This window comes from Hevea brasiliensis, chromosome 11 (assembly GCF_030052815.1).
Source record: "Hevea brasiliensis isolate MT/VB/25A 57/8 chromosome 11, ASM3005281v1, whole genome shotgun sequence".
Lineage (NCBI taxonomy): Eukaryota > Viridiplantae > Streptophyta > Magnoliopsida > Malpighiales > Euphorbiaceae > Hevea > Hevea brasiliensis.
In genome coordinates, this window is record NC_079503.1 from 16,524,151 (window position 1) to 16,532,542 (window position 8,392).

An 8,392-nucleotide genomic window follows, 5' to 3' on the forward strand; every position below is an offset into this window, starting at 1 on the left:
TTTCAAGTTTTCATATCACTATTCACTTCATTAGTCAACTAAAATGTTGACTTTTGCATAGAAAATATGTACATTGACTTTGGCACTTCAAACATACTACATTTTTCATTTAAAACTTGTTAGTTTTGGTCACTTTCTCAAAGCTTAGATCATTTTGGCAAAATTGCCAATTTTCGGTTTTGGTGCTCCGAAGTTGCACTGTTTCATTGGTTGATTTACTGTTGGAATTTGACAAATTTTCCTCCATAGAAAATGTTCCTTATTTTGTTTAGTTGAATTTATTTTTTTGAATCACTCCATTTGGAGTTTTGTAGCTCAAGTTATGGCCAAAATAAGTTTATCGCTCACGCAATCGCTCATGCTGCTATCATGGGTTCTGGCAGATTTTGATCCAACTTTGGTCAGTAATTTGATCAAGTTAAGTTCCTAATTTGGTCTAACTTTCTTCATATGAAATGTTCTACTATGCCTTAGGTTTCCATCGGTTCAAGAATCGCCTAAATCCGAGTTTTCTAGAGAGAGTTATAGTCCTCCAAACATTGCTGCTCAAATGAAAATTCTGGAAATCTCAGTACAGTAAACTTCACTTTGCTCAATGATTTGATTAGGTTCTGGTCATAATTTGGGGTAGGTTTCTTCATGAAAGTTGTTTTTCTATGTCTTAACTTATTGCTGTAAAAATTTCAGGTCAATTGACCAAATCTACAGTGAGTTATGGCCAAATGAACAGTTACTGTTCATTTGGTCATTTCTGCAGGGGCTGTTGCAGGGTATCCGGATTGGGGCCAACTTTTGGTCCTCTTGCTTTGGTCTTTTGGGCATGGTTTCTTCAGCAAAAATGTGCCATTATAAGCCTAGTTTCATGTCCAATTGGCCAAACATCAATTGGACTAACACAGCCAAAGTTATGGCTGTGTAATTGGACTGAAATCTCAATCCATTGCTGCTGCCCCTAGGCAGCATAGTCATTCCCTTTTACCATGCTATTTTTCAATCCATGGTCAAATCTCCTCAAATGGTCACTAATTGACCATTAAAATGTCCTTTAACAATTTCATAAGCCAAGTTCACATTTTCACTCCCAAACCCTAGTTTCCCATTATGATTCACACATACACCTTAGATACACACTTTCATTCATCACATATGTGTATATGCACCTTAAACATAATCTCTAATTCATTTTAAGTCCATTAAAACCATCAAAAATACTCTATCATTTTTCCTTCCTTAGGGCTGCCAAAATTTATGGTACACATACACATGAGTTTTAGTCCATTTAACTTACAATTTCATACTAAATTCAAGTCCTTAACATGGAAGTAAAGGAATATTAGCATAAGTAAGCACTAACCTCTTGTAGGGCAAAATTTTCCAAGCTTAAACTTCCCTTTCCTTCACTTTCTAGGCTGCCAAACACCTTCCCAAGATGAGTGGACAAGTTTTAGTGAAGAGAATTTAAGGTTTAGTGGTGAGAATTCAAGGTTTGGAAGAGAGAAAATGAAATGAATTTTATTGGAGGAAGAAAGGTTCACGTATGGAAATTGGGAAGAAGAAGAAAGCTGTATTTTTCTCTTATTTTCTGCCCATTTTATTGATTTTAAATGGGTTATAGCCATGTGTCACCATATAATTGGGTGAAGGTACACTAATGACATCATGTGATGTCATAAATTCCCATTTAATTCATTTTTTTTTCTTTTCTTTTCTACTCATTTTCAATTCAATTTTTAGTAATATTTATTCACATTTTAGATCATAATAATTATTTACTTAACTGGACAAGTCGGCCAAAAATCATCTCTGAAGGCGAAATGACCAAAATGCCCTCCGTTTGGCTTAACGGGTCAAAATTGTCTGTACCGATTGAAAAATTTTTCTAAATATTTTCTTGGCATTCTAATGCCATAAGAACCTCAATGACTCTTCTCTGGAGTCCCAAAAATTATTTTATAATTTTTCCCCTGGGTCTAGGGCTCCTCGTTGCGAGAATCGCAACTTCCCTCTGGTTACCCATCGCTTGGGCACCGGCTCATTTGACTTGGTTGTATTTTATTTCTAAAATTTTTACTAAATTTTTCTTATTAATATTTGAGTTGATTTTGGTTCCTGACTTTAGTTTAAACATTTTTCCGGACGTTCTAGCTATCCGGACAGACACCGGTCACCGGAACAGTAGAATGTACGGAGTTGCTACCGGGAGGATGTTACACATTGTATCTAGGTTTTTAAAGAAAAACTATTTTAAAGCAGATATATGGGTTTTAGAGCAGATGGGTTTTGTGACTTGTGAGTTAATTTTAGAGCAAAAATCAAAGGAAGAATAACGAAAAAAGCTTGATCCTTTCTCTTACAGTCTCACTGTAACTCTCTATTTCCTGAGCAATTGCACTCTGGTTTTTTGTGTTTTGCTCTCTCTCTCTCTCTCTCTCTCTCTCTCTCTCTGTAATTGTTTTTGCGTGTTGGTGGTGTGAGAATGTTAAAAAAATGGTTAGTAGGAGTTTTGTCTCTTTTGTTTTTTGGGCACCAAAGAATATGATTTGCTAATGAGAAAAAATAAGCATAGAAATCTGTTTGTTGACCCCATGAGTTCAAAGGAGCATAGATTTTGATGATAATAAAACTCAACTAGAATCAAACTAACCTTGTTTTAAGTGTTGTACTTCTCAAAGAACAAAGAAAAAGACTCAAGGAATTCATGATGGATTCGTACTTTTAAAGAAAGGATGATATTTTAAGATAACACATGATGAATCAAAGGAGATAAAGGAAGAAAATATTACCTTCCAAAGCTGTATTGAAGATTAAATTTGAAGGTGCATGTAGTATAGAAGTTAGTTTTAACTTTTAGGATTGCTTGTAAAAAGAATTGAGGAGCAGAAGCTAATGATACTTATTTTTAATCCATCAATTATTTTTTTTTTAAATATCATCAATTGCCTAAAAGTATTTGATTATGATTAGGTGTAAAGTTTTAAAGTCTTCAAAGTTATGCAGAAAAGTTTTCTTGGTATGCTAACTGGTTTGCTACTTGTTTTGGTATGCTAACTTGTTTGCTACTTTTTATGGTATGCTAACTGTCTCAACTCTGCACAACATCGCAGAAAAAGACAAAATAACGGCTATTTTCTTGAAATTTGAAATTGTAATGTTCAAATGAGTTTTCAAATGGTCAGAAACGTTCCAAAGCTATAAATACACCTATCCTTGGCCATTTTGCACTTAATGAAAGTCTCTCTACTGTTCCTAACCTCTCAAGATCATTAAAGCTTTCATTCAAAGTGCTTAAATTTGTTTTTATTGCTCATCATTGGCTTACCTACTCATCTCTTCTTTATAGATTCTGTTGTATTGAGTGAGATTGAGTTTTAAACACTTTCTTATCATTTATGAGAGGTCGTTCAAGCACCTATTGAAGCTTGATTGTGAAAAGTGTTTGGGATAACACTTGGTAGAAGTGTGAAGCTACTTGTAAAAGCTTTGGTGAGAAGATTTGCAAAGGGCTTTTGTCTTTTGCCTTTAAAAGAGAAGATTAGTGGAATGAAGACTTAAAGTGGGATCTTTGAGAGAGTGGATGTAGGCTAGTTGAGCTGAACCACTATAAAAATTCAGTGTTCAATTTTCTCAACCCTTACTCTTTACATTTATGCATTTTAATTTTCTGATTGAAGTGATTTTGCCGAGATAATTGGTTTACTGTTGAATCTGCTGATATCTGATATAATTTACTTATTGCTATAGCTGCTGTAAACTAATATATTTGGTGTACTGCTTTGTTTACTGTGTTGTGATCTTATTCAGATTACTGAAATTTTTACTGAATGCCAATATATTCTGTTAGATCGGTATACTGAATACTTATGAGCCAACTTTGTATCAACTTATCAATTGAGCAGTATTGCACTTATTTCACATTAAAAAATTAAGTTGAACCAAGCTGCAATTTTTCAAAGGTTTTGAGTAAGAACCGAAAAATTATTTTTAAAGTCCAATTCACCCCCCTCTTGGACATATTTTGGGACATCAATTTGGTATCAGAGCTTGTCTCTCTTGCTTGAGAATTAAACACCTTAAAGTGATCCATACACATGGCTGGTTCATTTAGAAACTCGGCTGGTAGACCTACTCCCTTAGCTGAAGGTTATTCAATCACTAGACCACCACTTTTTAATGGCATAAATTACTCTTTTTAGAAAATTAGAATGAGAAAATTTATACAATCTGTTGATATTGATGCTTGGAGAATAATTAAAGATGGTCCTTATATTCCTTATAAAACTAGTGAAGAAACTATGCAAATTCCTAAAGATGAAGTTGAATTTGATGATAATGATTGGAAGAAAATTTCTACAAATGGCAAAGCTATTAACATTCTTCATTGTGCTCTTGATATTAATCAGTATAATTGTTTTTAGGGTGTCAAACTGCTAAAGGAATATGGGACAAACTAGAAGTCACATATGAAGGAACAGATGTGGTGAAAGTGTGACACCCCTCACCCGTCAACAGTGTAGCCGAGCAAGGCATGTCACACTTGGTGCCGAAGCACCCTAACTTATCTTACTTTATTTCTTTAAAAATTTTGAATTCGTTTAATTTAATATCAATTATTTTTTGACGAAAAAACTAACGGAGTTTCTCCTATTTTATTATCGTTTAACGTGTTTCACTATTCGCCTGTTTAAAATTTTCAATAATATTTTAAAATAAAAATCTCATCATTTCATATATCATCTATATATTTCAATTCTGTATTCAAATCCATACAATTTCATTCATATCTATTTCCATACATTCCCATTCATGCTCAGCTCATATATGAAAATTTTCAATCTTCATTAATTTACATGATATACAATTTAATCACATATGAGTTGAGCGTGAATGGGAATGTATGGAAATAGATATGAATGAAATTGTATGGATTTGAATACGGAATTGAAATATATAAATGATGCATGAAATGATGAGATTTTTATTTTAAAATATTATTGAAAATTTCAAACAGGTAAATAGTGAAACACGTCAAACGATAATAAAATAGGGGAAACTCCGTTAGTTTCTCCGTCGAAAAATAATTGATATTAAATTAAACAAATTCAAAATTTTTAAAGAAATAAAGTAAGATAAGTTAGGGTGCTCCGACACCGAGTGTGACATGCCTTGCTCGGCTACACTGTAGACGGGTGAGGGGTGTCACAAAAAGAGTCAAAGGCAAACCTCCTTATCTGTGATTATGAGTCATTTGAGATGAAACCTGGTAAAACTATTGCTGATATGAGTACCAGATTCACAGATCTTGTTAATCTTCTTAAAGCTCTTGGAAAGAGATTTGAGGAAAAAGAACTTGTAAAGAAAATTTTAAGATCTCTTCCAAAGTCATGGGAAGCAAAGACCACTGTTATTCAAGACACCAAGGATTTCCGAAAGTACACCAATGATGAGCTAATTGGTTCTCTCATTACACATGAGATGATCTAAAAGAAAGATGAGAAAGAAAGTGATCAAAAGAAAAAGAAAGGTATAGCCTTCATATCCTAAAAGGTAGATGAGAAAGAGAAAAGTGTTGCTTTCAAAGCTAGTTCAAGTGATAATTCAAGTGCATCAAGTGATAATGATGAAGATATGTCTATGATAGTCAAGAGATTCAAAAGAGATTTAGAGAATGTGGATGCAAATACAAGAAGTTCATAAAGAAATATGCTCCAAAAACTCCAAATCATTCAAGTGAAATAGTTTGTTATGAGTGTAACAAACCAGGGCACATTAAGCCAAAGTGTTCTACATTGAAGAAGAAAAACAAGTTTAGAAAGGATAAAAGTAAAAAGGCAATGATGGCAACATGGAGTAATAGTGACTCTTCATCAAATGATGAAACAAGTGACAAAGATGTTGTAAATACTTGTATGATGGCAATTGAAGAAAAAGGTGAAAGCTCGCACATTGAAGATAGTGAAAGTGAGGTCTGCCTAAGGAGTATGCTGAAAACAGAACACTGGTACATAGATAATGGCTGCTCTAGGCACATGACAGGAAATAAAGGCAAATTCTCCTCTCTTACTTTGAAAAAAGAAGGTTATGTCAAATTTGGTGATAAAAGTAAAGCTAAAATTATTGGATGTTGAACTATTGGTAAAAATCCTTACATTGAGAATGTTGCATTAGTACAAGGATTAAAATATGATCTTTTAAGTGTTAGTCAATTGTGTGATAATGGTTTTAAAGTCATTTTTACTTCTACACATTGTGAGATTTATGGAAATAATATTATGTTTGCTGGTGCTAGAATAGATAATATTTACCTACTTGATTTAGCAAGTCTTGAAGAAAATTGTGAAACATGCTTTATGATTTCAGATGATAGTGCATGGTTGTTGCATAGAAAATTAGGACATGCTAGCATGAGTACACTTGCTAAACTTTCTAGAAGAAATCTTGTTAGAGGCCTTCCAAAGTTAAGATTTGAAAAAGAATTTCAATGCAAAGCGTGTGCACTTGGTAAGCATTCAAAATCATCTTTTAAATAAAAAAATGTTGTAACTATGCCTAGACCATTGGAGTTATTACATCTTGATCTTTTTGGTCCAATCACACCTAGAAGTCTAGGAGGCAAGGCATATACATTTGTAATTATTGATGATTTTTCAAGATTCACATGGACTTTCTTTCTTGCTCATAAAGATGAAATCTTTGATGTATTTGAAGCTTTTTGCAAAAGAATTCAAAATGAAAAAGGCTATTGCATTACATTTTTTGAGGAGTGATCATGGAAAGGAATTTGAAAATAGTTTATTTGAAAATTTCTGCTCTCAAAATGGTATTTATCATACTTTTTCAGCTCTTAGAACTCCACAACAAAATGGAGTTGTTGAAAGGAAAAACAAATCTTTGCAAGAAATGACAAGAACAATGCTGAATGAAAATAGTTTACTAAAATATTTTTGGGCAGAAACTGTAAATACAGCATGCTACATTTTGAACAGAGTTTTCATTAGAGCTATTTTAAAGAAAACTCCTTATGAACTTTAGAAAGGAAGAAAACCTAATATTACATATTTTCATGTCTTCGGTTGCAAATGTTACATTTTGAATAACAAAGACAATAATCTCAAGAAATTTGATGCTAAATATTATGAGGGCATATTTCTAGGTTATTCAACAAATAGCAAAGCATATAGGATTTTCAATAGAAAAACCTTGACCATAGAAGAATCAATGCATATACTTTTTGATGATGCTAACACTTTTTTGCAAATGAAAGATTCTTGTGATGATGAAATTGAGCAGATTCTAAATTCAAAGAATTCAAATAAAGATGAGCTTGATCCAAATTAACTAGTAGAGGATGATCAAAATGACAAAGAAGAAGAACTTTCTTGTTCCATAAATGTTGAAATTCAAGAAGACTCCCAACCAAATGTGGAAGAATTACAAATTGAGTAACCTCAACATCAAGACATTCCACATTCCATCACAAAGAATGATGACAAGAGCTCAACTTAGAAGATATTTGGGTAAATTTCACTCGTGGTACATGAATTTTAGGGTTGATAACACTACGGTACATGAATTTTAAAATTTCACTTAAAACCTCATAAACTATCATAAATATCACTTTAAACCCCATACAACCTGCAACAACCGGTTTAAAGGTTAAAAGGATGACGTGGTAGTTCAAACAAGATTAAAAATCATCTTTTCCTCTTTTCTCTCTCCTCCATGTAATATCTAATTCTTACTTTCTCAACTTTATTTATCCTAAATACCTTGCCCTTCTCATCTCTCTCTTTCTGATGAAATCGAATTTTCTTTTACTCTCTTTTTTTTCTTCAGGTTTATAGTTGAAGGATATTTTTGCGCTTTTCTTTTTCTTTCTTTCATTGATGATGTCTCAGTTTAATAGGAGAAGGTTATCACCCAATGGCATTCCTCTTTGCCGATGTGAAGAAGAAGCGAAATTAACAACATCATGAACCAATGCACACCCTGGAAGAAGGTTCTATGGTTGCAAAAACTATTGGGTAAGTGGAAATGAAATTTTCATCTAGATCTACACTTAGGTAAAATTTTTTCTATAACAGCATGATATGGGTAGTCATGATTTGGGTAAATTTTTTTAATATGGGTTTTAGGGTAAAAGAAGATATTTATAATGATATGGGTTATGGGTTTTTTTATATGAATAATACTATGATATGTCTTTTTTTTTTTTCAATTTTTTGCAAAGAAGCAATTGTTGTTATTATTTTGAGTGGGTTGATCCACATTAAAACTTTCCAACAAAATCTAAATAAAATAATATTGAATCAAACATACTGTAGACCCTTATTTTGTGATGAGTATGTGCATTAAGGCCGTGGGAAACCCGATGATGAAAAATTATATGACTGTA